Source organism: Zootermopsis nevadensis, unplaced genomic scaffold, assembly GCF_977971745.1.
Source record: "Zootermopsis nevadensis isolate Lab colony 2312 unplaced genomic scaffold, Znev_1.0 Znev_ptg000013l, whole genome shotgun sequence".
NCBI lineage: Eukaryota > Metazoa > Arthropoda > Insecta > Blattodea > Termopsidae > Zootermopsis > Zootermopsis nevadensis.
Window position 1 is genome coordinate 11,931,820 of NW_028259145.1, and position 15,263 is coordinate 11,947,082.

The 15,263-nt window shown below is 38.9% G+C and overlaps 1 protein-coding gene across 6 annotated transcripts in view; it reads right to left on the reverse strand.

The window, feature by feature from the left end:
- Positions 1–15,263, reverse strand: part of unc-13 (protein unc13 homolog) — a 185,652-nt gene that overhangs the window by 109,841 nt on the left and 60,548 nt on the right. The window contains exon 1 of one of the 6 annotated variants that reach the window (XM_087348616.1): positions 6,518–6,666. The exons of the other annotated variants lie outside the window; for them this stretch is intronic. The gene's annotated coding sequence lies outside the window, so the exon portion shown is untranslated. Of the gene's footprint in view, positions 1–6,517; positions 6,667–15,263 lie in introns of those variants that run through there. 6 annotated transcript variants of the gene reach the window in all.

A 15,263-nucleotide genomic window follows, 5' to 3' on the forward strand; every position in this document is an offset into this window, starting at 1 on the left:
AACTGCAGTGTCTGCGATGTCCAAGGACCACGTTAAATTGATCCTTCTATCTGCAAGCCATAAGAATGTTTTCAGAATTCCAAAACCTCACTCCAAACTAAAGAATTACGGTTGTGCCATTTTGTTTCTTTGTTTAAGCTAGAAAGTGGTTGTATAAGCTTCTACGATAAGAATATACCAAGTTATTTGCACCCTCAAATATGCTTGCTTCAATTCCGATCTGGACGAAATGGTTTAATTAAATTCTGTATTGAGCGTCATTAGTAACATTGTTCATAAAGCTTAAGGTTGTTCCCAATTGCACAATACAAACTACGGCCTTTTACAAAGTACTGTGTGTCTACATATATTCTTGAGACAGAAAATAACTCACAGTTTAGTAAGACCTGACGTTCTCACTGGGTTTTTTGTAGTTTTACTCAGTTCCTCCAGGCAAATGCCGACATAGTACATTAAATTAGGCCAAGATCGCTTCCTTTCACATTCTTTCGAATTCATTATTCACATCCTTGGCCAAAGAACTTGGCTTTTCGATGACCTATATTAGGTTCTATCGATCTCGTAACTGACAGCATACACTCCTATAAAGATATATGAGTGATTACAGGAAATCCAATCACTGCACCGATTAAAATTCTTATTGGCAATGTAAATAAACCATAACGGAGTTACTGAAACCGTGTTTGTGGAATTTATGTAAACATTACATTAATTAACTGAGTTCCATAAATTATTGTAATATGTGGAATATTAACAGCAGATTGTATTTTCCTGCCCCTCGAAATTGAAGAGTATATATGAATTCATGTTTCGTCTACTATTTGCCAAAATGAGAAATCTTTCAAATAAAATTTGTAAGTTTTAATACAGTTAATGGTTTCTTGCACGATGAGTAATTTTTTAGGAAACTGATAGATTCGATTTAAGCTTTTGTTAAGGTAAGGTTATAACTGACCGACAAAAACCAAAATTAAATTCGCCCGTTAACTTTCAGTGCAGGCACTCCATGTCAAATTTCATTTGATTTGTTTACGTTTACACGATAAGCAATCTCAATATTCCGATGCAAAGGTGCAGAAGAAGAAGATTACAAAGTCAACATTTTTTAGTGGGACCTGGCCACAGGACACGAAAAGAGTTTATTTTAAATAACAATGAATTTATACCTAAGTAATCGCATTAAACGCTGTTTTAATGGGTAATTACAGTAATACATGTACGCTTGAGTTTAATGTTTCATTAATCGTTTAAATAAATGAAAATAAATTCTTCTAAGTAAAAACTTGAAACCAATTGTCACTGTGAGTTACTTTAAAAATAGCAGAGTTGGTTCTTATCGTGATCTTTTGGATTGTTGTGCCTTGCATTCTTATGGCTGTCAGCTAGACGACCACAAAGCTACAATATAAAGCAAAACGGTGATTAAAATAGCCTGCAAATACCCGTAATATATTTTTATTAACAAATTATTCTTCTCACTTTTACGCACTTAAATTTCGTAGCCTATGTCTCTTAAATTCCATGCTATTGATACAAAAGTAGCAACACCGAAGTTAAACTGTAGGGCATTTAAAAGCAACAGTAGTCTGGATCGATAGGTCGATGATTAAACTGTCGTTCATGACTGAAATTTCTGCCTGATGACACGAAACTCAACGACCGGTAAACATTGTCAATATTCCAGATGATTCCATTATATGAAGGTGGAATGGGTAAAGCGTAAATTAAACCCGGTAAATATGACGATATAATTACAAGTAAGAATTATTCGCTGTTGAAAGTTGGGGGACCTAGATGTGGGTGAGGGAGTATTATTAAATTTGATCTTAGATCTTAAACTGGGAATGAGAATTTCAACTAGATACTGATTCTAAGTATAGTCCAGTGAGAAGGGATATTCCTGTGAACAAGGTAATGGACGAAGATTCCTGTCTTCTGGGTTGTAGCGTCGTGTACTCTGATAGAAGTTTACCAACGTTTCAGAGGCCCTTACTGCCATCATCAGGGAGATCGCCCTGATGATGGAGTCAGCAGTGTATTCAGCTTGCCTATTTCTGAACTAGATTATATTTTAGTATATTTCCACGACCCAGTATGATTTGGTCAAATTTTGCAGAACCGAATTGAAAAGATGATTGTTACCGTCAACACACATACTTGTTAAAAATACTTTTCAACTTATCTGCAGCTTCTAATAACAACTACACAACTCATTACCTTCTGAGATTGACGAGTATCCTGTGGCTGAAAAAACTATTTTATATTTTGAGAGGTAAGACGCAATGCAACCAGGGGTATCAGCACTTCGCACGTTTTGTCTCTGGTTGATCACGTCTTTGAAACGAACTTTCCGAAATAACGAAAAATAACCAATTAAAGCGGTGCATATCCATAAACCATTCCGTTGTGCCATTTTGGGAGGAGTCACATGTTCGTTGCCTGCGAATTTCATTTGGGGGTTACTGAAGGGCATGCCCGCTTTAAACCGCCATTGCAGATTGCAAGAGGTTCTAGCTCACTCTAAGGAAAGAAATTCGACAGTTTCTAGCGTGAGTAATTTATTAGAACTGGAGTCTAAAGCCTGTAATCCCAAAGACGCTGGATCGAATCGCTGTAAGAGTAAATGACCTATGTCAAGCGGAAATGAAAAGAAAAAAGATACAGATGTGAAGATGAGAATCACAGAAACAACGGATGTCTTCATTTGTCGATAGTCGTCCTCTGCCAAGATGGACGCAGTACATTCTCCCGAAACGTAGTAGCTAACTACAAGACTACACTATGTTGAAACCCAGGAGACCACCGTTAGATCCTAAAAACCTTACAAAGTCTTAATATTTTATCGTGGTTCTGAAAAGTATTGTCGGAGAAGGACTCGGGTTGAAATTGCCCATAAAATAACCATTAACGTGTACTTATTATTTTTATTTTATTAAATTATTATTAGACTTAAACCAAATTTTAATATGAACAAAATCTGATCAAATATTTAAGCGCTATGAACACAGGGCATACATAAAGGCACAACTCACACGTTTGTATTCACGGGAGACGGGAACTGATTTTATGATGACCACAGTAGATTTCGCCTACTGTCCTTGTTTCCTACGAAGCAACAGGCTCTAAGAATTTTCTTGACAGTAGAAGCCGCCCCACACTGAACTTTTTTAATTTTCTACCATCCATCATAAAAAACCACGATGTCCATTCAAAGCCCTGAATTATGAAGAACACCAGCGTTTCTTAATGTAACATCCCACGATTCTGTATGGTTAAACAGATAATCCAGACGTATGCAAACATTGTTGAGGGTTTATGTTTTGTAGACTCTAAACCAAAACTGCAAACGCCGCTGAGTATATGTTTAGACTTCTATTTGATGTTGATGGAGAAGACATATACAATTCTGTAGAGACAGACCATTAACATTGTTAAAAATTCTGTCTGAAACATATTTAACATGTTAAGAGTCATATAATATATGGTGACGGTGCAAACTGTAAGGTAGGAATACCGAGACTACTAGCGGATTCTGTATCAAGGAACAGTCAAAATGACGGTCAGTGAGAAACTTCCAAAACTATAGTTACAAAATAGTGCAGGAATTGCTACTGACATTACTTTATACGATCTGAGGATCTGATGCTGCATTTCAGCTGTGGAATTTGACGTGGAAGAACGCCCGATAAATTTACACTGGGATGGCGTTTACTTCAGCTGTGACCCTGCTTTTTTTGCTGTGTAAATGGTCAATGAACGAAGTGGGTTTAGATAGCTGCTGTACATGTCTGTGTAAAGCAACTGGAGTGCCGTTTGCATCCACCGACTAATCGCCCTTCCTGTGGAATTAACAACAGCGTAGGCCGTATTTAATCTGCCTTATAATCCTCTTGATGGAACGCGCGTACGTGACAAATACGCAAATGTATAAGAAAATAGTGACAAGTATGATAAAAACAACAAGGAATTTTGTGGAAGAAAAACAAAGAAACGTTTTACACTGTTATGTTTTGGTATTACCAACTGTGTAACTATATTTCGTACACAGTTCATAGATCTACCGTCACTTCAAGCTCAACTGTTTCAGTAGTTATTTCTGCTAGACACTTAGCTGAATAAATGTCTGCATGGCCATCGTGGAGTTGGTTTACAATTTACTTACAGGTGATCAGAATAGTACTTGCAGTCAATATTGACAGCTCCAGACATTTTAAATTACATTCATAGAAACTAAAAAATAAAATACTGAACTGTACGCTTCAAAAATGCATACAGAGCAGTACTGCAGAATATAAACTCCGAAGACAATAAAATAAAGTCTGTTTTGGCTCGCACTCACACGAGACTTGCACACCTACGACAGGAATACGAACACGAATCGTCCGGGTCGGTGTGCAGTGTGCAATGGGGCGACTCAGTTCAAATTGATTTTTTCCACGAAGGCGGAGTTTAGTATGACTATGTCACAATAGAGGTCAAGTACTGGTATAGTGCGTTCACCAATAAAGTTGAACGCAGGTGTCACTTCCCACCTTCGGTCAGAAACTGATTTATTTTCATACAGCGTTAACGTGACTCTTGTCGGGAAACCTTGTAGCGTTTGGCGGTGAGTCAAGTAGTTCTATACGGGAGCTGAGTAGATGACAGCTGCGTTCAACTTTATCAGTGAACGCACTATAGTTTGATTAAAGCAGTAGATAATAGGATTTTAGCTCCTCGGGGTGAGATGGATCCTACCTGCTGAAAGAAGCCTTTACACTGCTGTCAGCTGTCACGACATACAAGATCACAGAATGCCTCAATCCCATCGCAGCAAAAATACCTATTTAGTGGGTCTGTGCCCATCTCTGCATCTAACGTACGATATTTCAAGCACGGTTCAGGTCCCAGTGTTATACTTTTAATTAGGCTGTGTATTAAAATATCCCGTACAGTACTGGCAACCTAACCTTCAAAATGTGTGCCTCGTTGTCACAAAAGAGTCTGTGGCTACCGAATCATGGCGGTATTACCATGACATGTGGTCCAGAGGAAACGTAATTTATGAACCGAGACAACTGTCAGTCAATAAAAAGTAACTAGTTTGAATCCCGACAGGACAGTGCCACTAAGCCTGGGGCTCATGGAACACACATCTACTTGTCTAGCGTTTACCGGGGTGGAGGATGAAGATCACCACTCATCTCCGTCTACTGCCGAGTCTAGACCGCACGGAGCTTTGCCACGAAGACGAGGTACATACGCATGGGGTAACTTTGCATGTACATTGAGATGCTGGAGGCAATAATGCAAGATTATATAACCTATGTTCTCGTCAGCCTGATGTATGTTGATTTCTTCCTGGAAGTGGGTTCTTATTTAGGGACAGGATGCCGTAAATGTCACGTAAAAACAATTCTCTAGTTTCACAAGATATTATAATTTTAAATCTTCAAGAAGCTTAGAACGTTTCCTATTTTTCGCTATAAAGAGTTATAGCGTATCGCGCGATTCAGTTATGTCGTGAAAGTGATGTAGAGTCTGTGAGTTTATTCTCCGAGTAACTGTGTTTAAGTAAACGGGGCATGCAGAAATACAGCTTGCTGCTAACGGACAGAAAAAAGAAAACCCAAATAAAAAAACAATGAAATCTAGATTTGTAAACCAATTATAAGAAGCATTTCCCAATATGTTACGGCAGCATTGTTTCGTTTGAGTTCATCCCGAAAATTATATTTTATGAACCTTAATAGAAATGATATAGACCTAACTGCCTAATTATATCTTAAAGTTCCTCACACAAAATCTCAGTTAGCTTATACTGTTGACTGCTTGAAGGCGCACTGAAAATCAAGTTATATTAATCACATTTTTCGTAATACAGTTAACAATTTTACAAATACCATTTTTTTTGCAACAACAATTTAGTTAAATTCGATCTGAAGACATTTGAATTTGAGGTTCTCAAGGCGCTGAATACGAAAATGATTGTAAGGCCAAGTAGTCACGGCGCTAAAACACAGAAGACAGACATATTCTTATTATTTTGGAGCTGTGTTTGGTGCAGCATAAGAAAGGAGACATTAAGCAACCTAACACGGCCTTAAGTAGGTTATAGCATCATGTGTCAGTATCTTTTGAACCTAATAACCCACTTTCATGAAACCTGGCGAGAATACCATTCCAACTGAGGTTATATAAAAAATGTGCACTTTTTATTGTCGAACATGTACAAAAATTACGATGATAAAAAATGTTGATCCTCATCTGTTTACCTTAGTTGTTGGACATATTTATTCTTAAATTTCAGTGACAGATAAGTAATGAAATTCATACTTTCCCGTAGTTTCTCTGTATAGTGCAAATTTTCCATTTCTTATTTTAAAAACGAGACGTTTCGAATAAAGCATTCATGGTACTTTATATGTGCTATCCGTAACTCCACGTGAGTGTATGCACCTTCTTTAAATATGCAACACAATCTGGCGTCAGGTGTCTAAAAAAGTTCGCACGTACACAAAATAAAAAATGCTCTTACCAGTGAAAATGCATCTTCACGGACACTTCCGAACATACAAGCTGATGATGGCAATCCATGTTGTAGAATACCATTTCCCGCAAATAAACAGAACTCACTGTTCTAACGAATTAACATGCTTGTCTTCCACTGAACATGCACTTAAAAGCTTCTGTTTCTTAGACGCCTACATTTTTACTGCAATAAATCTCTCTTGCTTGAAGCGCACGCAGGGCGAGTCAGTCCACCCTCGGCCAGCCAATAGAAACCAACGTTCCATCGCTATTCGCTGTGATTGTGTTTAAGTCTAATCAGTAGTAAAACCGAGTGTGTCAAATGGATCAGGAACGTTTATCAGGAACTGTGTAAGAGAAGACCAGCCAAGAAAAATGAGGAACAGATAGTATGCTGTGCAACTGTAGGCATGTTTGATGGTTCGGAATTTTCCTTACGTGAAGAGGTCCAAAGTTGACATACAGACATCTGCCTCATGGTGGCTCTTTCATATTCTGTTACATTACATTACAAAATTGGAGAGATACAATCCCTACCAGTAAACACACGTGGGTTCTTTTCAATCTAGTATTACGAATGCTAGATTACGTCGAAATTAAATCAGTTAAAATTTAACGTTTTAGTTACTGTCCTGATAAGAACATTTATAAATTAGTAGTTAATTAGCAAAGGCCTACGTGATTGGTGTATTATGGAGTCAACTGTGAATAAAGAATCTAGCAGGGCAGGATTCCAAGCGTCAGTTTTATCAATGCACTATCTCGTACAATTCAATGTAGCTTAAGAGTTGGAGTTCTGGCCTCGTGCCCAGATGATCATATGATCGAAGCATTTTTCCGTCGTTTATTACTGTTTTCAATTGTAAACATTTCCCAGAATACGATCTAATATTTAGAGTATATTATATTTCACACCATTATAATATTTCTGGAACAAATGATTTGTATACATAATGTATCTTCATTACATTTATCTCATAAAACCCCAAAACTTTTACATCATCGCCATATTTGAAATTATGGGCCTAAAATCAATGTTTTAAGAGTTGTTTGTAGATATGTTGCGACATATTTCTATACAAAATATCGCATGCCTGTCTCAGGCAGTACATTAGTCATCGCAGTCAAACTGAAAGCCAAAGAGAACATTTGCATGGTTGCCATGTTGCTGTTTTATTTTCCACAAAAATTATCGTAACGAAAGTTTATCACTGAACTATTACGATGTGTTATATCAGGACCCTCTTGAGCACTAAGTATCGCTTATCACTTATAAGTTCGTGTATCCGCAGTGTTATTATTGTTGACAAAATTTAAAAAGTGCGAGTTTATGGTGGCCTACAGTGGTACAACGTCCATACCAATTTAATCGAAATCAGTCCAGCGGTTTTTGAGATGAAACATGCAGACAGATTAAAACTATCAGCCCGAAATGAACATCGTGCAAAGAACGCGTAATAAATTACAGTCGTAAAGGAAAAACTTGCTGATGTATCTATGTGTGTGCACATACGAGGTGCGATCGAAAGGTTTCAAGACTGCGCGTATAAAGACCCGTACACTTATCTCAGGTATTAAATTCATCCATCACCCTCGAAGTAGTTCCCCTGGGAGTGAACACAACGATCCCAGCGCCGCTGCCAAGCCTGGAAGCATCCCTGGAAATCTTTCTTTGTCAGCCTGTCAAGCACCATCTGCGATTCTGCCTGAATCTCTTCTATCGTCTCAAATCTCCTTCCCTTTAGCTGAATTTTCATCTTTGGGAAGAGGAAGAAGTCACACGGAGCTTAGAAAGGAAGTTGGGGTCGGTTCTTGCAAGATCTTTGAGCTCCTGACAAACGAGAAGTCGATTCTGCTTCTGGTCCTCAGACAGGATGCGTCGCATGTGGAGTTCTTCCTTTAGAATCAGCTGACAGGTCCCATAGCCTATCCCAACAATGTCGCACAAGTCGTTGATGGTACGACGTCGATCTTCGTGAATGGCCTGCCGAATCTTCGTAACATTTTCGGGCGTTGTGCTCGAAGATGGTAGTCCAGAACACTCGTCATCATCGACAGAGGTTCGGCCACTTTTAAGACGTGAATGCCACACAAAAGTTTGTGCACGACCCATTGCGGACTCCCCAAATGCTTGCTTTAGCATTTCATAGGTTTCTGTAGCCGTTTTGGCGAGTCTTTGGCAAAATTTAATTTGTTCATGAAAATCCGCCATTCCGAAATCGCAGGAGGGTCGGTGTAATGCACTACCAAAACGCCCGTAACTAAGAAACAAATGCTAATTCGATGATGCCGGCTGGCACACTGATTCAATATGAATGTAGGCCGCACCCCCTAGCGGCAGAAGCTCGTACTACATCCGGTTCGCCCTATATTGACACAGTCTTGAAACTTTCCGATCGCACCTCGTACACCGTATCATATGTTGATGCTAAGGGGTGTTATCATCTAATTACAGCGTGGGTATTGGTTAATTTATGCGATACCGACAATGTGACTGAGCTAACCAATCCTAACACCTCTTCGGTATTAACGAACACTGTCATATTCATGAAGACCATTTCGTTACAAATTCTGAGCTAGATTACTTTATCGTGTGTTGTGCATTTTTGGATCTGAGAGAGCGACTATCGATCGAGTCAAGTGATGCAGATCCATGGCCAGTGGCTTTACCGTGCATCAGAGCGTGTAAATGTTACGTGACACAGGTAAAGTGGCATTAATACACGTTTATATTAACCGGGCAACTACATAATTACGTCGGACGCGTCAGACCTGTCACAGGACGATTCTCCGTAGGACAGTCGTGTGATCCGTCAGATAACACCGATTACTTGCGTAATTAATTGCGTGACAATCCTCACAGATTTACGCCTCACGCTTAAGATGCTGGACTACTGCAGACACCGATGGGTGAGAGCTTGGGTAGAAAGGATTTGAGGATTTGGTTAAATAATGTAAGAGCAAAGTATAAGTAAAGTAAATTAAATTAAAATAATGTCATGTGACTTAAGCACTGTTGTCCGTGTTCTTAAGCGCTGCTCTATGAACATGTACGGAAAGGAACAACGCATTTTAAGCTCTACAGCAGAAACAGGCAAATGTCCAGTGATCTGCAAGCCTACACCACAAGCTATGGTATCGAACCTCGATGTTTGCATGAAACGGATTTAGCTGTGTCCCGCTTCCTAGTATCCACGATTCTTGCAGTGCGAACGTGACTGAAATTCTGTTGAGTGGATTCAAGCAGCCTCCACAACCTAACGCACTCCAGCCAGCTTGTGACAATGTCGATGGTCATGGATTGCTGAGGCAGTTTTGCATTAAATGTTGATCATTTTACATACTTAATGACAAAATACTCAGAACATTGAAAACTAAATGAAAGGTAAGTTTTGCCATCCGCCTAAGCACCGCGCCATTACGGTGTACAGGGGACAAGGAAGTAAAGATCCACGAATTCTCGGCCTTGGCACTGGATATAAGCGGACGGTCAACATAATGCTCCTTAGGCTTCATATCTGGAAAAAGCCTCCTGCACCCATTTGACAGGGGCTCTGTGTGACCCAGAGCCGATCTCGACTTAGTGGTAAGGGAGAAATCGTACAGTAGCCAGTTCCTTCAGTAAAGAAGCTATCATGGAGGATTGGGTAGCAGGTAAGAAAGGCAGTTGTTCCCGTGCTTAGCAACATGCCCTAGGGAATTGCTAAGTGCTTTGGATTTAGAGTCCCGCGGACTTGATAAAGAGCAGACTTCACTTTACGGCCGTCATCACCCCCGGGGAATGTAAAATACCTCCATCCACTGGGCAGAAGCCTGCGTGAATCTGACTCATTGCACAGTTGGGTTGCAAAGAACAATTCACGATGCTGCTATCGATAATAAAAATTCGACCATTACTTCCGCAACCAGTCTATTCTTAGGTAGAAAGCAAATGGTTGCCGGTTTCAAGTTTATTAAAGGACGTTCTGCCTGTTGCTAAAAAAGATATGTAGCACCGACTTACATTAACGGATTATTATGCGCGAAAAATTGAAAATATGAAGAAGCGGCCATGGCCTATTTAACGTGCTATACCGAAAATTTGTCTGGAAGTAATGAAGGAAATTGCAAGAAACCTCAATCAGGACAGCTGGTGTCTCAGTTCAGACCCGAACCACACATGTCTTTTAATTAAGGAAGACTTCTGCAAAGTTGAAGTAGATGACTCAGTCTGAGACATGCTGACAAGTAACGCATACGATCTACCGAACTGAAACATAATTTTATGACCATTTTTTTTAAATATGCCCCGAACTGGGAGAGTATAATTAAACAGAGAAGAAAATACATTAAGATATTTTTAAACAGATTTTCAAAGAATAGAAGCAGAAGAGCTCTTATTGTTAAAACGATAAAATAATATTTAAATAACCATCTTCTTTTGTTTTTTTACTGTCAGTGTTTTCGTCTTAAAACACAATTATAAGAAACCAAAAAACAAATTGTAATAACTCTGACACGTTTTGTTCCTGATTCCCCAGCACCATAAGAATACATTTTAAGGTTTTTCGTCTATACTCTACCGTCAATGTAACCACTCGCATATCTGTATGAGATCGGATAACGACTTCTGAGTTTATCGTCCATCATTATTATCGTTTCCCCTTCATGTTATTCGGCTACTTGAATAATTCATTCCTTTCGGTCATTGTTTCCATTGAGGAAACACTGTTTCTTACTGTCAAATCTCTTATCTTGTTTGTATGTGCGTTATTATTACAATTCCAAATCATGGTGTCTCTGTTACAAATTCCCGAGGCGCATTTCTGTACGTTCTGACTACGACACTCAATGGGCCATAACAGGATTGATATTGTCAACTGGACGCCCGTCGGGTAGATTAGTTCGCCTCGGCCCACTACATCAATCGCTGTCTGCACTAATAACACTATTACCACCCAGATGGAACGCAGCGGACCTTTATCACACTGCTAAGTCCAGCTCTCCACAGGCAGGTAGCCTTATTCATTACTCATTTACACAATGTCGCTGAGACTCATGTAAATATGCAGTGGAATTGTTAATTTATGGCACTAACTCCATGGAACAGAGAACTTGCTCAGGAGCTAACAGTACGCTTAGCTAGTCAAGAAATTCACCACATTTATGGAACCCAAAGATTCATTTAAATGTTCAAAACAGCCTGCCACCGTTCAGCCACATGAATCCAATCCCATCCAAAACATATTTCCCCAATACCCACTTTAATATTATCATCCCTCCTACACCCTTCGAGTAGACTCTACCCTTCAGGTATTCCAGCAAATATGTTGTAAAATTTTTCGCCCCCCCCCCCCCCCAGAAGCGCTTAGATGCCCCGATCATCTCATCCTCCTTGATTGATTATCTTAATATTTAGAGAAGAGTACAATCTAAGGAGCTTTTCACATAACTTTCCCCACCCTGGTCTCAAACATTCCCAATCTGCGTATTTCCCTTAACGCGAGAGACAACGTTTCACAGCCATGCAATACGTTTTCAGATAGAAAATGATTTTGAACTGCATGGTAGCAAGCACTGACAGAATTTAGTCTGCTCTTAATTTCCTCGTAAACGCAGTTTAATTTGTTGTACCACGATCGTTAAAAATGCAGCAGGCCTACTTTTCCATTCACGCCTTCATTTGCATGCATCACCGATTCTTGTTAACGCCCTTGCTACTCAGTTCTGTGCCCTTACTGCATAACGTTACATTTAAGGTCTTCATTTGGTTTCGTTCATTCTCATACATAGGGATTACGTTTCACTGCTTCAAATGTCAAGTGCGGAAATTTATCATTCAACATCCTGCAGAACCAGCTGCAAGTCGACGGGAAAATATGATGTGGAGGAAAAAGACGAATAGTTAATTCAGCTCCTGGGGTTGAAGTTGCACACAGTACATATACAACTAAACAACGTCAAATACTTTTTATACGATTAAAGGGTCTGTGACTGACTCACAAAAGCAGGCCTATATCAGTTTGAATTGTGGGCTGTGTTATCTATGATTTTCACAGACGTTTAGGTATCCGGAGGTAATTAACTCACAACTACGAAGATTATTTAGCGTTGAATTAACGTGTGAATGACTAGGGAAGGAAATTGGAAATAATCGAATTGGAGTTGCCGTCAGCCCTCTCAATGAGTTGTATGGCACTGAAATGAACTAAATACAAAAATAAACACAACAAATTTCATTTATGTTTCCTTCAGTTTGCATTCGAACCGGGTATCATCAGAACATGAATCAGACATTTACTAATCTGATCGTTATAGCAGATTTGATCAGTCCTTCCACGAACGTCTTTTTGATTATTCATACAAATTAATCGCTCATAAATCACCCGATCATTCCAGACAGACAAATAAACTTCGTTAAATAGACCAAGAATTAATCAGTCAATAAAAACCAGACCCGTGAAATGGAATGCCTGTTTTCTAGCTGAAACATGAAATTGCAGTTCTTGTGTCTGGGATAAGTATTCTCCATGTCGGAATCCTTGAAGCGAGACGTTACAGGTTTAAAGGGAAAGGACGCGTCGTCAAAGCAAAGGAAGCAAGGAATTTGCTTAACGTGAAAGGTACGGAAATACATTTCTTACAAATGTACGCTACACTGCCACTTGTCTGGCGCTAATGGAAAGAATGCGACATCCTCCTGATATATGACAGGGCGGCTCAGTCCCGAGCTGGCAGAATACTTCAATATCAGTCTGAAATTGCACGCTTTTACAACAATTTTATGAACCTCCCATACTATACAGAATGTCCCTAAAAGATGTAAACATGTTAAATTACAGAATATTACCTTGCTATAGATCTCCATGTATTGTCTTGACGAAAGACACGGACGGTGGTCCTTTTGAACATCTACACTAGAATCGCAAATTCACTAAGTGCCAATGATGACTTATGTAATGGTTTAGTTTATTAAAATGTCTTTACATCATTCATTAAATACGTGTATACATCTTTCTGTGACAATCTGCATTCTCTCACACATACTCCTGTTCTCAGATACAGAAAAGAAGGGTATAAATAGTTTTATATCTGAAAGTATAGACAAAGATAAATTGAAATAAGAGATGATGTTTCAATATATTTTACATTTTAAAAGTTTCAAAACTGTATAACATGCAAAGTATCACAAAATCTAAAAATGTAAAACATGTTTCGATCGGCAAGCATCAAAACTGGCTTTCATAATTGCTACACGAATATTAAATATTGTGCTGTCAACAGTAAAATGACTATGTTCTGTGTAGTTAACCAGTTTAATTTGTTAATGTATTTAGAGAACCGTTAATTGTATCTAAAGAATAAAGAACCGATCACAGTTCATTAAATTATTTAAATATTCTCTGTCATCTGTATGGGTTGTTTAACGACCAATAGGGAAATAACAGCAATTACTGAAGTTTAAATTATGTGGAAATAAGGCATTAGGCCTACGGTCCATCTAAAGATATTTCTTCAGTATTTGGTTGGAGGTACTGAACAAAAACAAGCAGAAATTTGCGGAGCTTAGGATGTCTCAGGATCAAGAACTGAACCACGGATATCCCGAACACTGAGCCGGGGAGGGGGAGACTAACAACACAAACGTACGCGTCCGTTTTACAAGGTAAAGCTGATATTTACGTTCATTAATTTTATATAAAATCGAGATGACTATACAATTTTGTGTGTTGACAGAACTTTGTGGAGAAAACAGAGTTTCGCCACAAAGACGTGCGGGCCTCAACAAGTGTGGTAAAGAGTTAGGGACCACCTGTAGGTTTCTGACAAAAGGAAAGATAGTCTGTTGATTCTTCGTCTTGTTTATTAATGAGGAACCTTTATGTATACAACAAAGACTGCAACATTTACATTAGACTTATAGTATTGAAACCACAAGACAACAAAATAGAGCAGACACCAACAAGGCATTTCTAGGTGCCACGGTATTTATTGAGTAGAATTTACCGAACAGAAGGCAAACCATTAAAGGAAAGAACCAACACAGTCCCTAAAAGCCGATGATGTGACGTTCCGTGGGGAGTGTACTAACCGCGGCTTTCCAACATGTGACTGCCAGTACTTGAACGCCGAGCCCATGCCACGAAAGGGCTGAGTTCACACAGCCGCCATAGATGGAAATGATGATGGTTTTCAGGATAAAGTTGCTGATTATGAAACAACTCACAATTACCTTAACCTGAGGTCATCGAAAGGGTACAACAAACACTCTCTGCCTTAACAAGTAATAGAAGCCAAACAATGTCGTCACTTGATCTTTAAACTAAGCTCTCCTTTTACAAAATTTTTGTACAGCACTGAAGTTGATACTGGAACATGATAGCAATGCTGGTAAAAACATTTTCCAGGTTCAACTACTGTAAAATTATCTTTGCAGTACAGGATTATAAATTTATAAAGCAAAGTAAAGTAAACTGTTTGTGTAAATCAAAACTTTCTTACAATAAACTTCACTAATACCAACTTTCAAAATTTGTGAACTAATACCGCATGTAACAAAAACTGATAACACAGATATGTTTCTGGTAGACATTGTAACACCAAGTCCGTCGTCTTTGAATCCCATGTAATGCAATTCACCCTGTTAATAAAATACAGAATGGGGATTCTGCCGGACATGCATCTTTCAGAAAGATTTATAACACGACGCGGAACTTTGGAAGTGTCTGGAAAGCACACTGAAATCCCTTTTATAAAGTTAGCTTAAGAGCGTT